Source organism: Sturnira hondurensis, unplaced genomic scaffold, assembly GCF_014824575.4.
Source record: "Sturnira hondurensis isolate 20B ecotype Veracruz unplaced genomic scaffold, ASM1482457v3 Scaffold0019006, whole genome shotgun sequence".
NCBI lineage: Eukaryota > Metazoa > Chordata > Mammalia > Chiroptera > Phyllostomidae > Sturnira > Sturnira hondurensis.
This window is the reverse complement of record NW_028091637.1, coordinates 965,995-978,307: the sequence shown is the minus strand read 5'-3', so window position 1 is coordinate 978,307 and position 12,313 is coordinate 965,995. Positions and strand designations below refer to the sequence as shown.

The 12,313-nt window shown below is 40.0% G+C and overlaps 1 non-coding gene across 1 annotated transcript; it reads left to right on the top strand.

Annotated features, from left to right (window-relative positions):
- The first annotated feature begins 504 nt into the window (after window positions 1–504).
- On the top strand, window positions 505–569 carry LOC119004135 (small nucleolar RNA SNORD37). Its single transcript, XR_005070128.1, has one exon. It is a non-coding gene; the product is annotated as a small nucleolar RNA SNORD37 (small nucleolar RNA).
- Window positions 570–12,313: the final 11,744 nt, after the last annotated feature.

Genomic DNA, 12,313 nt, shown 5'->3' with positions numbered 1-12,313 from the left:
TTTCACACGTTGAAGGTGATGGGACAGGAAAAGAGCACTTTCAAAAAGGATGTTGTAACTATTCATCAAAAACAAAGAGGATCTTAACTCTCTAGAAAACATGGGTCACCAAGAGAACAAAAATAGAAATCTGAACTCCTTGGACAAAGCCAGAGGCAAGCAGCCAAAACACTAACATAAAAACTGCTCACTAACTTAAGTTAGCAGCAGGAAATAGCATCATTTGGACCTGGTTCCCGGCCAACAGCAGGTCCCAAAGCCTAGCTGAGGAAGGAAATGTCCTGGCTATGTTCTCTAACAGCCCCAGTCTGAAACAGCAGCCAGAGAGAAACAAACATCTAACTAAGCCCTACGTTGAGAGATGAGATGAAATTTTGAGGTCAAAATCAGCAGTCCAACAAACACAGAAACCAAGACCAAAGGACTGATGTTTCAGGTCAAGATTCCAAAAACAATGAGAAAGGTGAGGGGAGAAAAGTCTGTTAAAAAGAGTATTGTATGTGATTACACAATGACTAACATTTCTTCGCTTTGACCTAATGGCAATTGAAGAAATCTGATGTTTGAGGCAAGAAAAAAAAGTTTTTAAAATAGTGACTTAAGCTTGTTGTTTTATAATTGCATATTCATGTGCTTTTGCATATTTTAACAGCTACTTGTCTAGCAAGGTTTTTTCCCCCAACTTTTAAAGGTGTACAGTAGCATATCTTTGGAACAGCTGCATTCTTTCAGAACATTTAAAAACAAAAATTCCAAGTAATCAAACCATTCTCTGATTAAAAGAATTGGGGCTTGGAATTCATCATTTCTTACTGTGTTTTCTAATATATATGACAGAAATGAGTCCAGAGTAGCTGACCCACACCACCAAAATAATTTATTACCCTTTTTCTTTTACCAATCATTATATTCAAACCATGGAATGGCTTCCCACACATATTTTTGCTGTTGAGATGATGACACTTATAATGGCCTGTCATTCACTTACCTCATGACATTACTTCCTTTTTTACTTAGCCTGAAGTTTATGACATATACTAATCATTACAATATTATTTTGATAGTCCAATGGGAATACACAGAAAGGTTCTGTGTAATCCTAATCTTACAGATTAGGATACCTTCTTCTTGCAGGAAAGATGTATCTCAGGTATCCTAATCTATATATTTACATGGGCCTCTTTGAAGAGATTTCCTTTCCAGCCTCTGGAATATCATCATTCCACCATCACTACAATTTATCTAAAGCCACAACGCCATGACTTGAGGGTACAGGAACACAGTGTCTTCATATGCCCAGCACAGGACTCACTCCGGAGGATGGGAAAGAAAGAAAAAATAAACAAAACACAGATGCTCATTTACACGTTCCTTTACTTTCCATAAGTTTCCTGTTTATGTCAATATTTTCTACCTTAAAGCTCATAAAAGGTGGGGGCCTTCGATGTTTATTTTACTTTATGAGTTATAAAACATCATGTGAAAACAAAAAACTTCTCCAGTCTCCTGACACCAATTTGTAAAGAAAAAAAGACCCAGGGCATCTATTTTTCAGCTTCCCATCTTCCTCCACAATGATGAAATAGAGAATATTGACCTTCTTTTACGCAAGGCAAATTTCCTTCTTCTGACTGCCCTTACCTCTTCTTCCTCATGCGCTCTGTTACTTTCATGCTCTTGTACAAGCATTTTTCGTAACAGAAGGCTGCCCTGCCCATTGCAAGTCCAAAAGCACTGCACGTCATCTGTGCTCTCCTCATTCTCTTCCTGCCTTTGCTCCTGCTGGTCTTTCTATGAAGGAAACCCTAGCCTAACCCCCACACCCCTTACTGTCTCTTACTTATTCTTGGGGAATTTCAATGGGATTCCTCTTGGAGACGTTCTGTATTCTTCTACAGAATCAAGCACTTCCACCTCTATTCTCAGTGGCCCATAGTCCCTGCCTCTGCTATGCTGTTATCCTATTTTATATCGTTTTCTACTTCTGCCCACTTCCCCAGCTAGATTCATTAAAGATATGCCTTTCCACCCTCATCTCCTCAGTGTCTTGGTCATAGTCGGGTATATAAAAAATGTCCGTATTTTTTGCTTATGGGAAGAATGAATGAACAAACAGAATGAGTTTATCACATTTATGGAGAACAAAGGCAATGTTTACTCTGGGCTCTGTGTAATGTCTACAGAAACAGAGATAGCTAAATACCCATCGGGCTCCATGTCTCCCTTCCACAGTACAGAGCTGCCCCTGTAAAACGGCTGTCCATTCAGAGACTGAACCCAGTTCTAATTAGGTAGAGTCGAGCCTCGTGACCAGTTTTCACCAATAGTATGTGAGGAGAATTCAGATACATTACATTCAGAACAAGGCAGTTGAAAACCAGGGGAGTCTTCCCTGCTTTCTCATTTCCCATCTGCCACTCACAGCCAAGAACTCTGAAACCCTATGAGGAGAGTGAAGCAACAGGAAGGGAAATCTGAGTCTTCAAATCTCCCCAGTGAGCAAAGCCAAACGCAAACCAGGAACCCCCTTATTAGCCTGCTATTGTAGCATAAATGAAAATGTCATGTTAAGCTATGACATTTGGGAGGAAGTAGGGGTTATTTGTTAAAGCAGCTAGCATTGCTGTTACTGTCATACTTGCTCTATAGTGAATTCTCTGAGGGATGCACTATGGTACCCAGCAAAAGAAAAAAAGAAAAAATTCCAACAATCTACCCTAGCCTGTTTCATGCTCAGAAAGCTCCAATTTGATTTCAAGTGGCATTCCTGGAGGTGACGAACCTAATAAGGTGTCCTCCAGCACAAGGGCTGGGGGTAAACGCACTAATCTTGAGAAAGGTTTCATTGATATACTTTTAAAAAGAGATACCAATAAGAAAATACATCTGCTAGGGTCATCATGTCTGATTGCAAAACTGCATTCTGATTTTGAGTGGCATTATGACAAAGCTAATACACTGAGGACAGGGAGGAAAACAAATGGAAAGAAACTTGGTACTTTAGGAAGCCACTGGAACTCTCAGTTAACAAACCCTGAAAGTGTCCCAACTATAGAAAATTTGATATGTCTGATCGCAATAGTTGTATTTATTTTTAAGACACTTTAAATTTATTTTCTATTTGTTCTGAACAAACCATCCTAACTGGAACAAGTAATTAAACTATCATTAAAAAAAGCTATATTTTAGCTCCAAGTGACCCTTGACCAAGAGATACATTCTCTAAAGTTGTTTTCTCATTTTTAGTAGGTTTAATAACTTGTATGTTTGCAATATTGTAAAAAATGGTATATGATATATAAAACTACCATGTGTGCTACAAAGTTCAGGGAAAAAATTCTAATATTCTACTGAGGGACAGAGAGACAAAATAAATAAATAAAACATGATGTTCAAGACAATACATACTCACCTTATTTTTTCCCAAGTATAATAATTACCTAGTTATGTTGCCTTTTAAAAACTGAAATGCTGCCCTGGCTGGTGTGGCTCAGTGTATTGAGCACTGGACTGTGACCCAAAAGGTCACCAGTTTGATTCCCAGTCAGGGCACATGCCTGGGCTTTGAGCCAGGCCCCTGGTTGTAGGACAAATGAGAAGCAACCACACATTGATGTTTCTCTCTCCCTCTTTCTCCCTTCCTTTCCCTCTCTAATAATAAATTAAATTAAATTTTAGAAAAAGAATATATTGCCAAAGAAAGTAATAAAAAAGTAGGTCCTATTTATTAACCAACTTTTTAACTACTGTAAGGTTTCTGTTACTATACACCATCATTAAATATTGTATTCTACGTCTCTAACGTGCTATTACATGTTCTAATCCACTGAATTCTCCTTCTATCCAACCCTTTAAAATTCAAATGTACTTAAAATAGGAAGCACATTCATGGCCTATAGCTTTAAACTGTGGCAGTTTTAAAACACAGGCCCATATCCTTTGATATTCTCTTCTGTTGAGAATGGGGTCTCTGTCCCCTCTCCTTGAATCCGGGCAGGACTATGTCTAGTTCAACGAGTAAGTATTGGAGTAGTGGTGCCATGAGTCTTCCAGGGCTACCTATTAGAAACCGCACTACTTCTGCATTGTTTTCCTGTCACTCTTCATCTCCGTTCACTCTCACGGAGTGCTCCTTCATGGGACCCAGTCACCATGCTGCAAGAAGTGCACACAGCCTACAGAGCATCCTGAGACCTCACGGAACAGCAAAAAGCTGGCTCCATAGGGCTTGGTCTAAATTCCTGACCCACAGAATCTGTATGTACACTGACATGCTTGTTTTAGGGCACTGAAAGTGTTGTACACAGCAATTAATGGGGAAAACACAAATTTTGTCTTTAGTTTTTTGTTCAATTAAATAGTATGAAGAAAAATTATAAATGTGTCTATTAATTAAAGTTAAATTTCCTGATTTTGCTCATTGAGTCAGATTTCAAAAATGGAAAGGGTAATCAATAAACTTATTGATTATCCATAACTAAGCTTTTCATTGAAATAATTAAGAAAGTAGGATCAAGGAAGGTTAAATGACTTACCAGATCACACACACTATATAATAGCAGATCTATAATATAAAAAACTTTTGACATGTAATTTGGATTTGTTTGTAAAAATAAGGATTAAGTTTATTTCCCATGCTTTTAAAAGACACCTGTACCTAAGTAGCCAACATGGTAAGTAAAGAATTTCCCCTCTATTCTCACTGAGATTAAGACCTCCCTTAGAAAAGATGAAATTACTTACAGGTAAGATCAATGGCGATTTTTAAAACCTACCTGTACAAAAAAACCCACAAAACAACATAGTTTGTTTCAAATTTAAGGTCTTTTATTGACATTAGTCTTCCATGAAAACATAGTTCCAAATACTCCTATAATAAAATTTTGCAAACTATAGAATTACACGCTTTAGGATATGCAGTTTAGGAGTCCAGAGTTGATGTGCAAGAAGTTTATATAACTGAATTAATTTCTACAGTTTGGATCGGATTTTAAACAAGTACTACTGATGATAGAGGCAATGACCATGGTTGTTTCACAGCTACAGAGAGTGTACTAGGTCTCAAACCTCTCACTGTGCTTAATGGCCCATAATGAACATAGTGACAGAAAAACTCTGGATACAAGAGACATTTATTGCTTGAGGTTGGGGAGATACTAACCTAATGTGTGTCTTCTTTCTGAGCATACAAATAAACTATATTTCTCAATCCTCTAGCAAATTCAGTGTGACAATTTTGTGCCAGTAAAATGGTTTTCTATTAATCTATCTCTTTCAGACCAATGTGGTAGTGGCTTAAACAGTCACCAGTGATTTCTGCCTCCTGGTGTTCGTTCCTTGGGTAATCCATTCCCCTTAAATAGGGGCTGACCTGGTGACCTTTCTCCTAAACTGGTGAATGGCCATGGTAATGGAATGTCACTTCCATGATTACATTACTTGAGCTTATAACTTCCATCTTGCTCCCTTATGTGGAGAAAAGATAGGTGTGATGAAGTTACGGATCTTGAGATGGGGAGATTAACCTGGATTTTCCCGATGGGCCCTAATGCAACTGTATCAGATAGAGCCAGAGGGAGATTCGACACACAGAGAAGAGGAGGAAGCAATGTGACCATGGAGGCAGAGATGGAAGTGATAAAGTGATGAGGCCATAAATCAAGGAAAGCTAGCAGACAGGGAAACCGGAGGAAGCAGGGAACAGATGCTCCCAGAGAGCCGCTGCAGGAGTGCAGTCCCGCCAACACTTTGATTTTGGCTCAGGGACACTGATTTCGAACTTGGCTTCAGAACTCGGAGTGAACAAATTTTTGTTGGTTTAAGTTGAGGTAATTCGTTACAGTAGTCTCAGGAAATGAAAAGAAGCTTTATCATTTCACTTTGAGATATTTTGTTGATGATATATTGAAGATATTTTGAAAGTGTGATAAGCAAGGTAATAAATAAGTGAGGGAAGAGGAAAGAGAATGGTAAAGCAAAAAGAAAATTGTCAAACAAATAAAACAGTGTATATAAGCTCTGGGTATATAAACAGTATATATAGGCATATATGTAAATACACACACACTAAAACAGGGTATATAGGGCATACATAAAGATTTATGCATGGTTGTTACAAAAATAAGAATGCTGCTTATTTGAAGGTGGCAGGATACCAGGTGATTTTTTTTAAAGATTTTATTTATTTTAGACAGAGGGGAAGGGAGGGAGAAAGAGAGGAAGAGAAACATCAATGTGTGGTTGCCTCTCATATGCCCCCTACCAAGGACCTGGCCTGGAACCCAGACATGTGCCCTGACTGGGAATCAAACTGGTGACCCTTTGGTTCGTAGTCTGGCACTCAATCCATTGAGCCACACCAGCCAGGGCAAATATCGGGTGATTTTTTAAACTTCTTTCTTAGAAAATGTATTACAATGAGCATTAGTTTTATAATCATGAAAAAAGTTGAAAGCCAAAAAAAAGTCTGTGACAGATACCTCTTCCAAAGACAACTGTAACAAGGTCTCCTACCCACATACTATTATTACACTGTGATGTTGACATTCCTTCATCCACAGGTGGGGTCTGCGTTCCCTCTTCTTCAATGTGAGAGGGTCCTGGGACTACAGTGGACACAGGGGCGCTTGGCTTTCAAGGCTAGATCATAAAAAGCTGTGCACTAGAGCTGGTGGGCAGGGAGCCCAACTAGCCTCCAGCCACCACGCCAGAGACAGTACATGGAGAAACCACACAAAAAGATGCCCATGGAGCTCCCAGTATTCCAGTCCCAGTGGTGAGCAGGTGAAACCACAGTCTAAAAGAGAAAAGCCTGATTTACACCATTTGCTAATTTATATGATGTAACTACCCCCACATGGTCTATTTCAAGCTACCAAAAGCTTAAAACTCAGCTCACAAAAGTCCTGAGTGTGTAACAGTTGGCCCTAGCATGCCACTGCCTAGCCCCTGCTGTTCGTCCTCCCAAACCCAATGCCAGATATGAACATGAAGAAGTGAAGTAAACTCACTCCTGACCATGGTTAGTATGCAATCCCATCAGAGACTTCGAACTATAATTGTCTACCTGAGCTGCTCCTATTCCCACAGAAAATGTGAGAGATAGTAAATGATTGTGGTTGTTTGAAACTGGTGCATTTCAGTGTAATTAGTAGCAGCCACAGTAACGGAAACGGTCTCCCAGGTACAAGTGAATAGAGTCACACCCAATGGCAAGGAACCTGAGGGCCTCATTAATCATCCATGTGTGAGCCAGATTAGACCAAGAATTACCTCTTGAGGGGACGTTTGATCCTAATTGAGCACCCACCTCGATAGGAACTAGAGTGGGTGTTTTATTCAAGTGTACATCCTTGTCTAGTTCCTTTTCAGGAGGATGTTGCCAGTTTGCCTGGTGCGAAGAGTTCTTTCCCAACTGCGCATCTGAAATACACGTGCTGCACTCCAAGAATGTTTTCATGTATTTTCTGACTTTCCTGTCCTACCAAACACAGAGGCACTGTCTCCAGGGAGCTGCCATTAATAATTTCCAGCTCCTTTCTCCACTGATGTGCACCCTATGCACTCCCACTTCTAACAGTCTACATACACAGTCGCCACAAAGCCCTACAGAAATTTGTTGATCACATTTCCAAGTCTCCAGGAAATGTCTATCTTAGCATTGTCAGAAATCATGAAAAAAAATTTTGAGCACTTAGAGATCACATTATACTGCAGAAGTTAACAACATAGAACTTAGAGTCAAAATATCTGAGTTTAATTGCTGGCTCTTCCATTTACGGCCTGTAACTTTGTGCTGCTTATGAATCACTTTGTATCTAGATTTCCCAACTATAAAAGAAAAATTTTTAAAAAGCACCTACCTACAGGATAGCTTACTACTGTCTGCCCAAATTAGGGTATTAGTAAATTTAGTTATTAGTTTTCAGAGCACTTATAAAACTGTAAAACGAAAATGTGCCAAGAAAATTTGGGGGTGATGGTAGGGGTTAAAATCTCCATGTCTTCACCCAGAGAAGTACCTATGTGTGCCTTCAGCCCTGTAAAACTGCAAGAACAGCATAGCAATGTTACATGTCCTGAAATTTCCACCCACCTCCCCTCCTTTAAGGCCTGACCTAGAGTTATAAGCTTCCCCACCATCTGCCACTTCCACAGATTATGACTTTGTAAGATGCCAGCCAGAAGGCAAATTTGAAGTCTGGGAGGCACAATCCATGAAATCGTTTACACTAATTAACCCTTTAGCTCCAATTAACTGAGCTGAATGGCTTTCTCCTCATAGTCATGGCTACCCATTTAACAAGCAGCGATTATGGGCACAATATTCCAGGTCTGGGCTTCATTTAGAGAAGCGGGTATGGTATATCCTATCAGGGACTATGTCGATGGAGTTATGGTGTAAGGAAATCAACCAGGGGTCAGAACACAGAATATCCTAAAGATGAGGGGGCAGAAGGTATAGAAGGAGAGGGCATGGATGAATGTGTACTCATCATGGGTGTATCTGAGAGAGGTAGACGGAGCTGGGGGGAAACTCAAAACAAATTTATTTTTCAGAATTGTACCCTGAACTGTCCTGATGTGTGTCTACAGGCTGCCAAATTTAAATTAGTTTCCTGTCAAGTCCTGGATTCCTAAAGCATGAAAATAACCAACATGATGTAAAATAGTCATTACATTACACTGCTTCTGTAATCCTGAGAAGTGCCAGAAATTGAGAAAGGCCAAGAATGGAGGTGTGAATTAACATTGGCAGGGGAGACCTTTAAGACAGACGATGCTGAGAAAACCAAGAGGGGTCAAATACCATTAGTATATGTGGAGGAACTTTCTGATTTGTATTTGCATACATAATCTAATGAAAAGACTCTACAAATGTGTAGTAGTAACAATTCACATGGCTACACACTGTGTATGCATATTCTTCTCTCCCTTTCTCCTGAAACCCTCCTATGAAGTATTCAGTATTCCCAGTTCCACTGAAAAGGGAGTCTCAGAGAAGTTAAATTAATGGCACAAGTCCACACGGCTAACATACTGCTGAATGGAGACACAGAACCCGGGACTCTATTTCCAGTGTGATGTTCTTTTCTTAGCACCAGCTTCTTCACTCTCTAAAGGGAGATGAAAGGCATTGGTTTCGTGTATTTTCAGGTCACCTATAAATGGCACAACTGTGTAAAAATTAATTCTCAACTCGATTCAACTCAATACCCTTGAATCAAGAGGGCAACTCAAGTGCGTTTGTTGTGATTCGTTGTTTTTTCCTCCCGATGCCCGGGATCCTCTTAATAGAGGCTCCACTGCTAGCACGCATCCAGCAGGGGAATGCAAGATGTGGGGACTGCTGGTGCACAGCCCGCCCCCATCCCTTCCTCTACCTCCTCCACCCAACAGGCAAAGTCCGTTCGGTCTGCATCGAGGCCTCATTCAGATTCCTTTGGAAGGCGTACGATGACGTGAGTGCCAACTGTTTTGAGCAGCTGCAGAAAATCATTAACCCAAATTGCTCATTACACCTTTATAGTCACCACTCAAGTCTGCCTGCTAAATGCAGATATAAATATAATGAGTAATAATGGTGATGGGACATGATAAAAATAAGCAAGGCTGAAGGGGGCAGACAATCGCTGCAGAAGGCACTTTCTATTGCGCGTTGCCTCGTCCATGAAGAGCACAAAAGCTTCAATTAAGAAAGAAAGAAAGTGGTTCTGAACAAACTTATCCCAACACACCTCAATCAGAGGCTTGGCTGCTTTTCACTGACTGCTTTATTGTGAATGACAAAGGGGAAAAATCTTATTTGGGGCAAAAGAACAGATTAAAGAGAAGCCTTTGAGAAGCATTCAGAAACATTGAAAGTAGCTGCCATTTCACGGCCGGGGAGTTATCTCCGGCACGCAGGACGGACGCCAGTGAGGGAGAGGAGCTTGGCTAGTACTGGCTTTCTGCAGAAAGACCTTGAGCGAAGGATTTGCTGCCAGTTAGAATGCAATATGGTCCTGCTGCCCTTCCGTCTCGGGAGCTGCTCTGAGTGGCAGCTCGCATCACCCTGCCAAATCCCTCTGCTCTGCTCTTTCTAAAAAAAGAACAAGGGGGAAAGACGTGGCAAGTCCAAGCAACAATCCACGCCTCAGCAGATTGTGCTGCCACCGCAAATGTTAATATTTTTTTTTTAATGTCAATGTGGAGGATCCTGTTTGAAATTCAGTGGGGAACTAAAATTAATGTAAGCCTGCTAAGAAATGTCAAACGAATGTTCATCATAGTCTAGAGAGTGTTCCGTGCAACTGGAAAAACAATGGCAACGGAAAGTGGAGGGCTTCTGTTGCTAATCATAGTAAAAAAAAAACCCTTTTTTGAAAAATAAAAGCAAGTATTTGATGTTATTCATGTACAAATATAATTCATGGAAGTAATTGTGAAAAAGTAGATTGGCTTCTTGCTGAGAAAACCAACAACTATGAGAAAAAGTAAAGAATGCCTGTAAAGACCTTACATAATCTTGGGCAGTTTGATTTTGGAAGAAAAATATTTTTGGAAAATTGGGGAAAAAATTACTCCAATTCTCTACTGCTCTTTGTCTGCATATCCCTTGAAATGTGACATTGTATCTTTTTCCATCAAGCCGTGGAGTCTTTTTTCCCCCATTCCTTGAATTGAGCTGGCTGCAATTCCCTTTGGCCAATAGAAGCAAAAGTGACCTCAGGCCAATTCCAAGCTTCAGGCCTCAAGAGACCTTGTTCATTTTCATTGTCTCTCTTGGAATCCTTCCATTGGCATCCAAAAGAGCTCAGGCTGCCTGCTGGATGAAACCTAACATAGCTGAGTCACGCCAGCCAGGACCCACCTAGACCAGCCAGCTTCCAGCCAGCAACTGGGGCTCGAGACAGAGGCCTGTCGACATCAGTCAGACCCAGCCTAGATCAGCAAAACCGCCCAGATGTACCACAGACTCTGAGAAATAATGAATAACTGGTGTTTTCAGGCACGAAGTTTTGAACTGTTTTTGCTTCACAGCAATAGTAACTAAACAGTATCTATCTATAAATACTAAATCGGCCTTAGGCAAATTTTGGAGGAAACCTAACCCCCCTGGTACAGGCATAAATTTAACTCTTTTACTTAATGGTTCTGCAGTTATTTCTCAGCACATGCAAATGTTTACCACTGGAGATGCAATGTGGATGTCTGTGGAAGGTTATGCATGTATATAACATTAATCCACGTCCTGCCTCAGAACCGCCTATTTTCTTCTTTTCCAGTTAAAAGTTCAACTCTGATTCAAAGAGTGAGTTTTCTACTAGAAATCCAGCTGAGGCCTGAACAGGACTGAACTGAAAGGAGTTCTCATTTGGCGCTCTAAAAGCTATAATTTGACATAATTAGCCACTCTCGTCGGTGCTGCATATCACCTTAACCACAATCTTATGTAACGGGTAGAATTGAGTTTATAAGGTTCTTCAACATTCTGAATAGCTTCTCTTTTAATCAAGAAATCTAGAGGGTGGAGGGGGAGATAAAATAATGAATATGAACAATAAAAACCAGAGTTTACTTTGCTATTTTAGCTGTGAAAATTTCTTTCTTTCTGGCTTTCTTAAACTTACAGACAACCAGCTCTGTTTCATGAATTTACCTTCTTTGGGGAGAACCTTAAATCTCTTACATGCTAAGAGCTAAATGAATAGAAATCTTAAAGTCATTCTCTCCCTAGGAATGCTCCAACCTCCAACACATTCTTTCTCTCTTCCTCCTTATATTCTAAATCATCCATTATCTGCAAATCGAATGCATATTTAGTGGCATGAGAAAATGTGAAGTCTGGTTTTGTCACTTGGATAATAAAATGATGTGGGTCATGCTTCAAATTGTGAATTTAAAATTACACATACTAAATTATAATTCAGCTCATCTTGTCTAGTTCACTGCTATCAAATACAGTTTTCTCTCTAAGAGACTGAGAAATCCCTTTAAAACAAATTGTGGCATAAGAAATTGCTCTTGTGGGAAATTTCAGCTCACAGCAATAGCAGCGAGTTTTGCACTTACATGTTTTACTGCTAAATGATACCTTCCAATTGCATAGCATTTTAAAATTTACAAAATATAGGGTTTTTTTAAACTTTTGGTGAGTTAGCACCCTCCCCCAGGTGCAAGGCCAGCAAATTCATGTTTGATATTTACCTTCCAGTTTCCATAAGCAATCAGTCACCTGCCCAGTCTTTAGGGCCTGCAATTTTTTTAAAAAATGTATAAGGATATGTATCGATCATTAAGGTATGACAGAGTGCTTTCACTGCCTTAAAAG